This window comes from Panthera leo, chromosome D1, assembly GCF_018350215.1.
Source record: "Panthera leo isolate Ple1 chromosome D1, P.leo_Ple1_pat1.1, whole genome shotgun sequence".
NCBI classification, from domain to species: Eukaryota; Metazoa; Chordata; class Mammalia; order Carnivora; family Felidae; genus Panthera; species Panthera leo.
Genome location: NC_056688.1, coordinates 39,126,269 through 39,140,819, shown reverse-complemented (window position 1 = coordinate 39,140,819; position 14,551 = coordinate 39,126,269). Strand labels below are relative to the sequence as shown.

At 39.3% G+C, this 14,551-nt stretch overlaps 1 long non-coding RNA gene across 1 annotated transcript; it reads right to left on the bottom strand.

Moving 5' to 3' along the window:
• Window positions 1-5,324: 5,324 nt before the first annotated feature.
• LOC122200542 lies at window positions 5,325-8,629 on the bottom strand. Its single transcript, XR_006193846.1, has 3 exons — window positions 7,926-8,629; window positions 6,030-6,118; window positions 5,325-5,709 (listed from the first exon to the last, which is right to left on the bottom strand). It is a non-coding gene; the product is annotated as an uncharacterized LOC122200542 (long non-coding RNA).
• Between the last annotated feature and the right edge of the window lie 5,922 nt (window positions 8,630-14,551).

Below are 14,551 nucleotides of genomic sequence, written 5' to 3'. Positions count from 1 at the left end.
GGAAAGCCTGCTCCTCTGTCCCACCCAAACCCTGGGGAATGGGCCCCTCCCACCAGCCACCTCTCACTTTGGAATTTTCCAGGAAAGTTAGATGTCAGCTTCTTTACCCCTTCAAACTCCAGGGACACAGCTCAAGCTCTCCCACTAATAAGCAGCTAGAAGATGGCTTAAGTGTCACCATAGTAAAACACAGGTGCTCTTCCTGAGGTGGGAGGGAGTCTGGGAAGACTTCGGGAAGAGTGATACCTGGCAGGTCCCACGGAGGTAGGTGGTTGGAATAGGGGATTATGTGACTGGTCCTAGGAGAAGGGACAGGGGTGCCAGGCAGCTGAAGTAATAGGTGGTTAGCTCTAGAAAAGAAACCAAGGGGCTGTCTGTAAGCATTAACTCAAGAGCTTGGGTGGACTTGATGTTCTACTAAGATGATGTGGCACCATCTCAGGGAGGCAAGGCTGGAACGTGACGGCAATTTAGAGAACAGAACAAGGCTAGGCAGCATCAAACACAGAGGAAGAAATCAAAGGTAGGCAGTGCCCTTCAAAGCACAGTCTTTCAAGTCCCCTGCTTGGTGCTCTGTGACAGGCACGCCAATCTGGAGCACGTGACTAATGCCTTCACTTTGATTCCTTGTTCCCGATGCCTGCCTTGGAGACGTAAGGGCATTTGTGCCAGGTGCCTGAAACCTGTCCCTGAAAGACAAGATGACCTATGTTAGTTCTTAGCTTTCCACAGAAGCACATCCTGAGACATAGATTCCAGTGCAAGGGTTTATTTGGAAAGTGAAGGCAAACACCACGAGTGGGGTGGAAAAGTGAGACGAGCACGGGAAGGTGACCAATAGAGTATTGTCAGGCCAGCTACCAGCGAGTGATGGGAACGTAATCCTGCCAGGAAAGCCAGCGTCAGGAAGACATGTCAGCTATGCAACCAACGGACAAGAGCTGGATATCTACCCACCAACCCCTGTCAATCACTGGTTGAAGTTGTTCCCAGGGGTGTGATGATTCTCGTGCACTTCCAGCCTGTCAAGTAGGCAAATAAATAATGGTGCTGGGAGGTGGCAGTTGGACTGGCGTGCCTTGAAGGGGTGGAGAGGACTGACAATATCCAAGGTGAGGCACAAAGTCTAGGATCACTTCATTTCCCTCTTCCCCAGGCATTCAGCTCTCCTGTCCCCAGTTTATCCTCAACTACAGGAACAGGCCAGTGCTTAATGAAATAAGTACCTCCCTCCATCCACCCCACAGCAAGACCAAAACTAAGGTTTTAAAAAAGTTCTTTCCTCAGGGGTGCCTGGGTGGCCCAGTCAGTCAAGCGTCCAACTTCAGCTCAGGTCATGATCTCGCGGTCTGTGAGTTCTAGCCCCACGTCGGGCTCTGTGCTGACAGGTCAGAGCCTGGAGTCAGCTTTGGATTCTGTGTCTCCCTGTCTCTCTGCACCTCCCCCACTCATGCTCTGTCTCGCTCTGTCTCTCAAAAATAAATAGATGTTTGGAAAAATTTTTTTTAAAGTTCTTTCCTCAGAGGGCTTAAAGGTCCTGTAACATTACCATTGCTATTCCGAAGAAGATTTGGGAGGACACAAAGCTGCTCCTCCAGAACAAGGCAGCTCCTTCCTTGTGTGCATTCTGAATAAAACCAAGGATACCATGCATAGTCAGGATGTGCCAAATAGTAATTATATTTTTGTCTCTAATTATAGTCACATGCATTAAACATACTGAGGAACAGAGAAGAGTTTAACTCTTTCGAGTGGACTTGAAACAAAAGGAAAAGAGTAAGACACCTCACAAGTATTCACAAGACCAAGAATTATAGAATAATAATATAATTATAGAATAATAATAGAGAATTGAGAGCCTCACTCCATCTGCAAGCAATTGCTCCTTTGACACCAATATTAGTTCCTGAAAAGGTCCTACTTGAGTTCAAAACTCACCACACCCACAAATCTTCTCTGGTGCCAATCATCGTGGCAGAGGGGAAGAAAGAACAATTAGCATCCTGCCAGGCAACGACAGTCACTCATAGTTGATCTATTTTAATGGCCAAGGTTGGATGTCATCATACTTTAGTTACAAATGAATCAAATAAGGGCTCCTGGGTGGCTCAGTTGGTTGAGCGTCCAACTCTTGATTTCAGCTCCGGTCGTGATCCCAGGAGCCCCGAGATGGAGCCCCGAGCTGGTCTCCACACTAAGTGTGGAGCTTGCTTAAGATTCCCTGTCTCTCTCTCTGCCCCTCTATCCTGCTCTCTTTCTCTCTCTAAAATATAAAAGAAATGAATCAAGTAGACTTGACATATAAAATATGGCTTAAGATATTCTCAATGCAATAGAAACGCAGTGTGTGGGCATGTTACACTTGGAATCAGTTTCCAAGTTCCAGTACCTTGGAGCCACAGGCTAAAATGATACATTTAGGATAAGTAAAAGGAAGTCTAACTTACAGTTTGTGGCTCCAAATACTTCTGTAACTTGTTTGAACTTACTCTGCACTTTTACATGGGAAGTTTTATAAATGGTGGAGCGGGTATTGGGCCAACTTGTAATAGCCCATTTAATCCATAAGGCAGAAAAGTGGTTGCATTAGTTGTACCACCACAGAACTGCTAGCCTCTGTTGGTGCTCCAGAGTGCCATCTTCCATTATCTGCTCCTCTTGAATTAAATGTCCCCCTGGGCGACCTCAACCATCTCCACTGGTTGCACCATCACTCACAAGTGACTCCAAGATCTGTATTTCTACTTACCAACACTCCTGAAAGCTCCAGATTAAAATTATACATTCGACTGCTGCCTGGACATTTCTACTTGGAATACCCACACACACTTAAAATTCAACAAGCTCCAAACTAAACTCATTATATCCTGTTCTTCCCTCACTCTCTTACACTTGCTCCTTTTCTTGTTCACTTGTTCACCACAGTCAGAATCTTGGGGTCATCTCACGGCCCACCCCGTTTAGGATGCTATGCATTCGAAGGTGCTATTTCTGTCTACAGTCATCCTCTCTCTGAATCCCAGAGCCAGAGAAACTCCTCTTCATTCTTGAAGACCTAGTTGAAGTGTTCTCTCTCCTGTGAAGACTCACTGACCCCCCTGACTGCCACAACCTCAGAACCAGCAGCGTTGCCCTATCGACTCATTTAAAGGTGCTCCTGTAACATGTAACCCATGCCAATGACGTGTGCTTCCCTTGTTGTACCCCACTATTTGTGACTTATCTGTCTTTCCCACTAAACTGTCAGCTCTTCAAGGCCAGGATGATGTTATTCCTAACGTTACCTCTAGAACCTTGCACAGTGCCCAGACAGGGGAAATGGTAGTAGATAAATCTATGTATCTATATCTATATCTATATCTATATCTATATCTATATCTATATCACACACACATATATATATATATATATATATATATAGCACACACACACTATATATATATATGTATACACACACACACACACACACACACACACACACACACACACATATATAGTGTAGTATAGTGTAGTGTAGTGTATATGTATAGTACTCAGAAAGATTAAGACTTGCTTCCTGGGTTGTCTGAATAGACATTGGACCTGGATTCAGACAACCCAGGAAGCAAGTCTTAATTTTTCTGAGTACTCCTTTCCCTGAGTTCCTCTTTTTCAGGGGAGGAGCAGAGGGAGAGAGAGAGAATCACAAGCAGGCTCCATGCTCAGCACGGAGGCCATCGTGGGGCTTGATCACATGACCCCGGGATCATGACCTGAGCTGAAATCGAGTCAGATGCTCAACCGACTGAGCCACCCAGGCACCCCTGAACCTCCACCTTCCAAACTCAAGGTAAAACCTACCTTCTGTGAAAATATTTCCTGGCTCTGTTGCTAATGAACCACTTGATTTCAGTGAAGAAATGAATATTTCTTCATCAGATCTCTGAAGGGGCAAAGAGAGGATAGGATTCCTCTAGTAGATGGAGCCATGGGATTAATGTTTGAAGATTTTCTGTAATCCTACAGGTTGAGTCATATTTCCTAGGACCAGCTCTAATTCAATGCTCTTAATTGCTACCGAGCTATTTTTTCTACTTCTCTTTTATTTCTGCTGTGTGCTTTGTTTCAAATCAGATCCTCAGAAAGTGGAAGAAGATAATTAAGCATGGTACTTAAGCCATTTGGTTAATATTGCATCTTATAGGGGGAGGAATGATGTTTCCTGTTTTTATAAACAATACCAAGTAAAAATTATATTTCTAGAAGGCATCACTGGATCTGCAACTCATTTTCATGAGATATAAGCAATAGCTATCATTGATCTTACACTCTTGAAAAGTGCTTTAATACGTTTTTTTTTTAATTGCCCCTTGAGGCCATTAGTTTTGAGCTCCAGAAAAAAAAGTTGTCTTTTTCTCATATTAATGTTCTGCTGATTTCTATTTTAGAAAGTTAGTACTATGATAATGACAAATTCTAGCAATTACAGTTGAAAGTTCAGCTTGCAGGCAATGGAACCAAGGAAGTCTGTGGTATTTGAAATATGATGATCACATTTCTCTGAGGAAAAGCTGTACACAGTGAAGTAAACAAGTAGGATCTGAATGTAAAAGTCAGATCTTGACCAACCAGTAAAACTATTTAAAAAATCATGGGGCGCCTGGGTGGCTCAGTTTGTTGATCATCTGACTTGATTTCGGCTCAGGTCATGATCTTGGTATTAGGGGTTACAGCCTCCCATCCGGCTCTGTGCTGACAGGAAAGAGCCTGCTTGGGATTCTCTCTCTCTCCCTTTGTCTTTGCCCCTCCCCCACTCATGTGTGAGCATGCACACATTCTCTCTCAAATTAACTTAAAAAAAATCTCATTAAGGATACCATAAAAGCCTGGAATTAAGGGCAGAATAATAAAATCTACTTTAAATTGTGTGGGGAAGATGACCACACCATTTATACTATACCTAGAAAGTGAACTGCTAAGTAAAGGATCTTAGCAGCAGGTGACTTCCAGAAAGACTGTGGGCCCCCAGCTTGAGCTTGGTGGTCCATCCTGAGCTTACCTCTACCCACAGTCTTCTTATACAACATAACAACTATCTATGTTGGCCTCTCTCATTAAACTGAGCTTCTTTGAGTGCAGGCATTCTGTTCTTTTCATCTTTTAAAGCAAGCCTAGCATGGTACCTGGCACAGAGCAGGTCTTACTAAATGCATGAATATGTGAGAACAAAAATAGAATGTTTTTTAAAGACAAAAAATTCCAAAACACCCGAAGAGTTAAGGCAGAGCTGTTAATTTGATAAAAAATTGTGTGTGTGTGTGTGTGTGTCTTCCAGATTAAGTGATAAAATCATGCAATGTCTGGAATTTGCCCCAAAATAAACTAGACTAGAAGAGGAAAAATGGATTGAAGCTGGATGATGGATGGATACATGTTTTCACATACTTTCATCACTGGATAATGGACGTGTCTCACAAAAACACAACTGGTTGTGCCCTGCAGAAGTATAGGGTATAAATTACCAAGCTAACAGTTTGATTTCCTCTCTGCCAATGATGTCCTAATATATGACTCTATATATGTCCTAATATATGACTGTTACTGGCTCACATTGGTTCCGTTGGCTGATCAGACCAGTGACCCACCTCTGACAGTGACAATAATAAGGGACCTGTCATAGATGGGGGGCTGTTGTCTTCCGTAAGTTTTTTTTCTGAGTATAAATGGTATCTGCAAAAAAAAAAAAACAATGATAAAGAACATAAACAAGAAAATAAAAACCACCACAATCCTGCTATGAACATTTTGGTGTGTCCCCTTTAACTCTTTCTACATAATAGTAATTAAGTTTTACTACTTTTATATCCTGCTTACATTACTCTGAGAACAGTTTCCATGTTCTAAATTTTTCTCAAAAACATCCTTTTAATGGCGGCATATTTTAGCTCATGGAATACCAGATTTTTCACTATAATAAATACTGCTTGATGGAATCATCTTTTTACATATTTTAAGACCTTTTTAAATGGAAGTATGTTGAATAAACTTACATGTATCCATCATCCAGCTTCAATCGATTTTTCCTCTCCTAGTTTATGATGAGGCAAATTCCAGACATTCCACGATTTTGTCACTTAATCTGCAACACACAAACACACACACATACACACACACACACAATTTTTTATCAAATATTCCACCAATTGTACATAAATCTTTAATCACATTTCTGATTCTCTCCTTAGGGTAGAGTTAAAACAATAGAATTCCAGGTAAAGATGAAAATACTTTAAGGCTTCTAATATTTTACCAGATTGCTTTGCAGAAAGGATGTATCCGTTTATACTCTAGCAACACGAGGGCACCTCATTCACTACACCCTAACCATACAGACTCATTTATTTAGTTTTTTGAAATATATTGAAAAAAGTTTCCTCCATTGATTTTAGGCTTTCCAATATTCCTTCACCCAGAGCTAATGGTGAGATCTTTGGAATTAGTCACAGTTGGACTTCCACCCACAGCCTGTATAGCCATGTGACTCATACAAGTCAGTCTCTGAACATCTGCTTCCTCATTCAGTAGGTAAAAATACCCACCTCATAGAGTTTTGAGAATAGATGCAATAGTGTTTGTAAGTGCTTCGTGTACTCCCGGCACACAAAAAGGGTTCAATAAATGGTGTATTTCCTTCAGACTAAAAGTTCCAAGAGGCCATATCTATTGTGTTTTTTCTTTCATTGTTTGGGGGGCGGGGGGTGAGGGGCAGTTGCTTGGTGTCTGATACATGGCCAGCACTTGAAGGAATGCACAAAGTTCTATTTGACAGTTAAAAATGACCTGCCGTTTAAAATTTAATAAAGTCCTATTTGCATTTCTAGTCTGTCATTTTTTTAAATTCATGTCCTTCGGCCATTAAAAAATACAATTTGTCAGTTTTTTCCAAATCGTTAAATATGACCACACTCTATGTCCAGTTAACATTAAGAATTTATTTAAAGAAAAAAACAGCTATATTAACACATATATACATATTTGGGTTTTTTTTTTCTTTATGCTGTTTAATACTTTTTGGGTTTCCCAGAGTATTTTTATAATCAGAAAAAAGAAAGAACTGATAAATATGATTTGGGGGAAAAACCAAAAAATAGAAACACTTGCTATGGGAAATCACTATTAAACAGGTTTTTAGCTGATAGATACATGAAACTTACTAAAACAATCCTGATAAACGTAAAAAAAAAAATTAAGAAATTAGGGGCGCCTGGGTGGCTCAGTCGGTTAAGCGTCCGACTTCGGCTCAGGTCACGATCTCGCGGTCCGTGAGTTCGAGCCCCGCGTCGGGCTCTGTGCTAACAGCTCAGAGCCTGGAGCCTGTTTCAGATTCTGTGTCTGCCTCTCTCTCTGACCCTCCCCCATTCATGCTCTGTCTCTCCCTGTCTCAAAAATAAATAAACATTAAAAAAAAAACTTAAAACAATCCTGAGAATCTCAGGGGAAGCCCCTTCTGAGCCTGTCATCTATTACAGCCTAAACCAACTGGGAGCTATTGATACTTTCAATATTCACAAGAACTTGGTCAACAGGTCATTCCTATTTACTATTCATTGTTTAATATGAATCCCTGTAGCCATCTGAAATGTTTCTTTCCAAGGGAAAGATCTCTTCCTGCTATTCACCCTGCCTGGGACAGTCACCAACTTTAGACCCAACTCAGTTTCTCCTTTGAACTTCGCCCTTCTTTTTTTTGTATAGTCCACGCCCAAAGATGCATCAGGGTTTGAGGCTAATGATTTTAGTTTTAAGTCAGGACATGCCTCATAAGTTATGGGAGGCAGTGTGGTCATGTAGAAAGAATGAGATTTGGATTCAGATAGAATTAGCTTTAAATCTCAGCTCTACCATTTATTAGAAGTGTGACCTTGTGCTTAAGCCTTTATTCTTACCTATAATGAAAGGGTAATAATGCCTGCTTTATAGCGTTGTTATGAGAAATTAATACTATGCACGAAACCTGGGCCTGGCTTGGAAAGGAACTCAATACACAGCTCTCACTTTCGTGTTCCTCCTTTCCTCTGTCTCTTCATAGCATCTGCTGCATTTGATGAGAAGGGACCCCTGCAGATACAAGGAGATGGCTGTGATAGGGAGCTAAAAGTGCAGTTGGAAGGAACTAGTGGGTGAAGACACAGAGGGGATTGGACAGCGAGGACCAGAGCTGGAGGAAAGCCTGGATTGCCTGCTTTATAAACATAGGCAGGGGCTCAAGACAGGAGGGAAAGACAGTACATGCTTTACACAGGTTGGAGGAAGGGAAGGTGGGTGTGAAATAGGGGTCTAACAGACACTATTACCCTCTATTGATTCAGTAATGTCACAGACGGCAAAGGAACATTAAGCCAGGTAAATGAAGTGGATAACATTTCAGATAAAACAAACAAACAAACAAACAGAAAGATCCTAGCAAGGACAGGATATCTTCCTAATCTCAAATAGCAAGCTTTAGCTCTGGCAACCAGAATCACTATCTTTGACTGCCAAAGGAAATGTCCAGTGAAGCCTGAGAATGAAATCAATATTTAAATTAAATCAAATGCAACGGACAACAGCTGAAAATTATAACCAACCCGAAACTAGGCAGTTATTTTTGTTAAAACCTTGTATTAGGGGGGCACCTGGGTGGCTTAGTCGGCTAAACATCCGACTTCAGCTCAGGTCATGATCTCCCAGTTTGTGAGTTTGAGCCCCACATTGGGCTCTGTGCTGACAGCCCAGAGCCTGGACCCTGCTTCAGATTCTGTGTCTCCCTCTCTTTCTGCCCTTCCCCCGCTCATGCTCTGTCTCTCTCAAATATAAATAAACCTTAAAAAAGTTAAAAAAAAAAAACCCAAAACCTTGTATTAGGTCACAAGCAATATATATAAATATAAAATTTACCTGAAAAGTTGTAGGGCCAAGAATTGCCAAGACAGTAGTCTCAATAAATGACTAAATAGTTCTGCAGGGCAGGAGAAAGAACAGTCATTTCAACAAATGGTACTGGGGCAAGTGCATCCCCATATGGAACAGAATGAAACATGATTCCTATCTCACACCACACATAAAAAATCAATTCCCAGCTGGACTGGAGAGTTAAATGTGAAAGTCAATCAGATAATTTTCTGGAAGGTAACACAGAAGAATCTCATTATGATCTCAGTATAGGGGATGTTTTTCTTAAATGGGACACACACACAGTAATCATTAATCATTGATGAACTAAACTTTGTTAAGAACTTTTGCTCAATAAGACACCATTCAAGAACAAAAAGGCAAGCCACAGACTGGAGATTTTGTAATACATATAGCCAGCAAAGCAACTGTATAAAATATATATATTGCGAGGATACAGAGCAGCTAGGATCCTCTTACATGGCTGGTAAGAGTATAAACTGCTATAATCAATGAAAAAGTACAAAGTGTAGGAACATGCTGGAACATGGATGTATCTCAGACACAATGTTCTGTGAAAGAAGTCGTACACAAACAGGGTATATATTGTATGATTCCATTTAAATGTAGTTACTACTGGTTAATTTATAAAGCCTACCTACAGATGCAGAATTTTCAGAGCAACTTTCAGTAACAATTTTTTAACTGCTATAACATTATCCCAAATTATGTAGAAAAAAAATTATGTTCCTTGTCTCCACTTTGGCAGTTTTTTGTTTTAATTAACATGGTAGTGGAGGCCAATGCGCTTAGATGCGAGAAAAAGTTAAAGGGATAAAAATGGAAAAGAGGAAGGAAAAATATCTCTATTGGTGGATCACATGAAATTATACCTGGAAAATCCTACAGTATCAAAGATAAAAAAAAATTAAATGATACAATTTAGCAAGTTAGCAAGATATAAAATTAATGTGCAAAAATAGCTTTCATATATAAACATAATAACCGGTAAAAATACATGATGGAAGAAAAACACCGTAATCACAATAGCAACACAAAAGGCAAACACTTGAGACTAAATTTTAAAAGTGTTAAAAACCTATTTCTGAAACACACAAAATAAACTTGAACAAATGTGAAGACATCAATTGGATAGGACATCCTCACAGGATGTAGTTCTTCCTAATTTACAAATTAGGCAATACCAATTAAAATACCAAAACCCTTTTTTTTTGGTTTGCTGCAGCCAGGAAATTGATACTTAAGTTTATTTGGGAAAACAAACATAAAAGAATAGGAAAACACTGAAAACAAAAAAAGCTAGGAGGAGTGATGAACCTTATCAGACATTAAAACACTCTATACAGCCTCCATAGTTAAACGTGCAAATGGACATTAACAATGGAATAGAAATCCAGAAAGAGACCCCACCACATTCGAAAACTTAGCACATAACCAATCACTGGAGCAAAGAGGCACCTGTAGTAAATGATGTACATTCAACTGAAGAGCCATTTGTAAAAGATAAAAGTAGGTCTATTCCTCACAATTTTACACAAGAGTAAACTCTAAGTAATCAGAGATCTAAATGTAAATGACTTGAAACTGTAAGTTTACAAAAAGGGAGTAATTTCCTCTATATGAGTAAATGAGTAAATTCCTCTATAACCTGGGTGTAGAGGAAGATTTTCTAAGTCCAGATGGAAAAGAAAAAAAAAAAAAAAAAAGAGAAAAGGAGGAAAAATAGGACATTAAAAATAAACTAGCGCATTGGGGTGCCTTGGTGGCTCAGTCAGTCGAGCGTCCAACTTTGGCTGAGGTCATGATCTTGCAGTTTGTGGGTTCAAGCCCCACTTCTGGCTCTGTGCTGATGGCTGAGAGCCTGGAGCCTGTTTTGGATTGTGTCCCTTTCTCTCTCCACCCCTCCCCCACTCGCGCTCTGTCTTTGTCTCTGTCAAAGACAAATAAACATTAAAAAGTATAAAAATAAAAATAAACTAGTGCATTGCAAAAAAATATGAGCAAAATCAAAATACAAATAACATTGTAAGCTACATTAGCAATATGTTATTAGACAAAGGGCTAATATCCTTAATATCCTATATCCTTAATATAAAATTTAATCGAAAAAGGAACCAAAACCTTAGAAAAGTGGACATAATACATGAATAGGCAACTCACCAAAAGTGGATACAAAAATGGCCCTTAATCATGTTTTTACAACTTCTTATTCATAATAACAAAAATGCAAACTAAAACTACAGTGAGATACTTTTCCACCAGATAGGCAAAAATTAAGAGCTTGACAATTAAATTCTGACGGTGAGGCCATGGAGAGTAACACATTGCTGGCAGAAACACGAAACGGTGCAATATCTATGGAAGGGAATTTGGCAATATTTAATAAAACTACATATACATTTGCTCTTTTACCTAGTAACTCCAACTTCTAGGAATTTACTCTTGAATATATACTTCCAAAAATAAGAAAATGCTAACACGAGGTTAAGTATTGCTGCATTACATAGAGTTGTAAATGCGAGAACTACTTAAATACCCAAATATGGGAGAATGATAGCATAAAGAATGAAATTTAAACTCAATGGAATACTATATAGCTATGAAAAAGATGATCTTTGAAAGGTTATATGGAGTGATTTCCAGCACAGATTATTCGGGGGGCAGGGGAAGAGCATGCACACACACAATTCATTGTGTAAGAAAGAAGGGAAAATTAGAAAAAAAAACCGTATTTGCTTATTTTAGCAAAAAGAAATGCGGAAAGGATGAACGAGAATGGGATTGTTTACCTACAATCGGAGCAGAAAGGAATGAAAGGGATGGGAAAGGGTGTAAGATTTGAGTACATATGCTGAATGGTTAGACTTCTGAACATACGTTAATGTTCTATACATTAAAAAATACAATTAAATCCCGGACTAGAGGGAAAAAACATGCTTTGTAAGGGAATTATTGGGACAACTGAGAAAATTGGAATATAAAGTATTAAATGCATGTTAAAATTTCTGGAAGTGGTGACTGTACTGGTGTCATGTAAGACAATATCCTTATTCCTCGGAAATATACATTAAAGTATTAAGGGGTAAAGGAGCATTACTGCTTAAACCCTGCTCTCAAAAGCCTGAAAAAAATTACGTATGTGTGCATATTCACATTTGCATATGAAGAAAGTATGTAACATACACACATAAATTTTTTAAATGCCAAAATGTTAAAAATTAGTGAATCTGGGTAAAAGGTAAAAATTCTCCATTCTTCTTGAAAATTTTAAATCATTACTAAAAGACTCTACGATCAAGATTGGGATAATAAGCCATTGGGGGCTTTTGTCTGTGACGGATGGGTAGACTAATTGATTTCAGGATTTATAGAAAGACATTTTAATAAATGTAAAATGGATGCCTCCATTTCATGCGTTCTATTTCCAGACTGTCAAAGGACCAACAGAAATGCAGCCGTGCCTCTCACCTTAGTAAACAATTTGCCTCTTGGCAATTTGCTCAAAGTCCAGATATACCTACCCCTCCACCTAATCAGTTCAAATGCACGAACAGGTAGATTGGAGTCACATTTATAAGCTCCTAGTCAAGCAAATTTTGTACTTTTAAAGCCCACTAGTGTTGGCATCTCCACATGGATCATAAGAACTGAAACAGTGGCTCTAAGAAGCCGAAGAGTGTGGTCTGGGTTAACCCGCTGCCCTTCTTTTGGCTAGTCAACTAGGATATACCGTCACTGGCCGAGAGCCCTTTGAAAATCACTGTACCACTCTGGATGGCAGGTCACACAGATTAAACATTCTTTTATTTGACCCAAACTGAGCGGTAACATTTAAATGATGCATTGGAAAGCAGTGCCGTTATCCCTCAAAACAGACAAGGGTGGTTTAATTAGAAGAGGTTGACAAAGCAGATGTGGAAAAATCAGGATGTCAATCAAGTACCAAGGTGAACATACACCTTGATACGGGGACTAAAATATTTGACTATATAATTTGGGGTTCTAATTCAACAATTTTTGTCAGTAATCATGCCAAAGTAATGGACAAATAAGTACCTAATGGTTGGGAGGTTAAGTCTGGGGAGAGGATTACAGGGACATATACACATTTTAATATGTATTTCAATGTTTGAATTAAAACATTTTTTAAAATCTTTATTTATTTTTGAGAGAGAGACAGAGTACAACCGGGGGAGGAACAGAGAGAGAAAGGGAGACACAGAATCTGAAGCAGGCTCCAGGCTCTGAGCTGTCAGCACAGAACCCGATGTGGGGCTCGAACCCACGAACAGTGAGATCACGACCTGAGCCAAAGTTGGACACTTAACCAACTGAGCCACCCAGGCACCCCTCACTGTTTGAATTTTAAAGAAGACACCCTGACTTTACAATTTAAAAACAGCTAAAATCAGTTCTAGTGATCAGTCATGGGAAAGATACAAACATGAATGGAGACAGCAATCTGTGTGAGCTGGCTTTACAAAGATCAAACTAAAACGCTAATGTTTTCAGACCTAGCTAATAAACATTAAGATAAAAAGTAGCAAAAGGGATAAACAAAGGACAAAATACATTTTTTTTATTCAAGAATATGGAAGCTCTTTGGACTCAAAAACACAAACCTTTATTCTATAAAAGTTTTATAATAATCCTTAGTAGTTAGCTCTAAAAAGCCACAGAATACTAAGAATTAAATGTATGACACACAAAAAATCAGGCAACATTGGGGGAAAGTTATTTTTAAATATAGTACATTTCAACAGACAAATTTTACAATGGGAGACCTTTTAATTCAATTTTTCTAATAAAGGGTTTTTCTTGGTTTATTAAAAACATAAAATAGTTTCTTCTTGAACTTTTATAAAATTTATCAAACTGGCAATTTCCTTAGTAACAGGCGGAGCCAGGTGATATACGGAAAACAATTTCCATCTAAGATTAGAAGGCTAATTTTGGTACTACTGCATAGGTTTAGTATTATTGCATAGGCTGCAAATTTATTGCAAAACTATACTAACTTCTTCGGTTCAGATTTGCTGTTGCATCATCCTATTTGCCATCGGATGGTGGAGGCACCACCTTGTGGTAAAAAAAAAAAAAAAAAAAAAGCTTCTCAAAAAATTAAAACTAGACCTACCCTATGGCCCAGCAATAGCACTGCTAAGAATTTACCCAAAGGATACAGGAGTGCTGATGCATAGGGGCACTTGTACCCCAATGTTTATAGCAGCACTTTCAACAATAGCCAAATTGTGGAAAGAGCCTAAATGTCCATCAACTGACGAATGGATAAAGAAATTGTGGTTTATATACACAATGGAATACTATGTGGCAATGAGAAAGAATGAAATATGGCCTTTTGTAACAACGTGGATGGAACTGGAGAGCGTTAAGTGAAATAAGTCATACAGAGAAAGACAGACACCATGTTTTCACTCTTATGTGGATCCTGAGAAACTTAACAAAAGACCATGGGGGAGGGGAAGGGAAAAAAAAGAGGGAGGGAGGCAAAACCGTAAGAGACTCTTAAAAACTGAGAATAAACTGAGGGTTGATGGGGGTGGGGGTGGGGGGGAAAGTGGGTGATGGACATTGAGGAGGGCACCTGTTGGGATGAGCA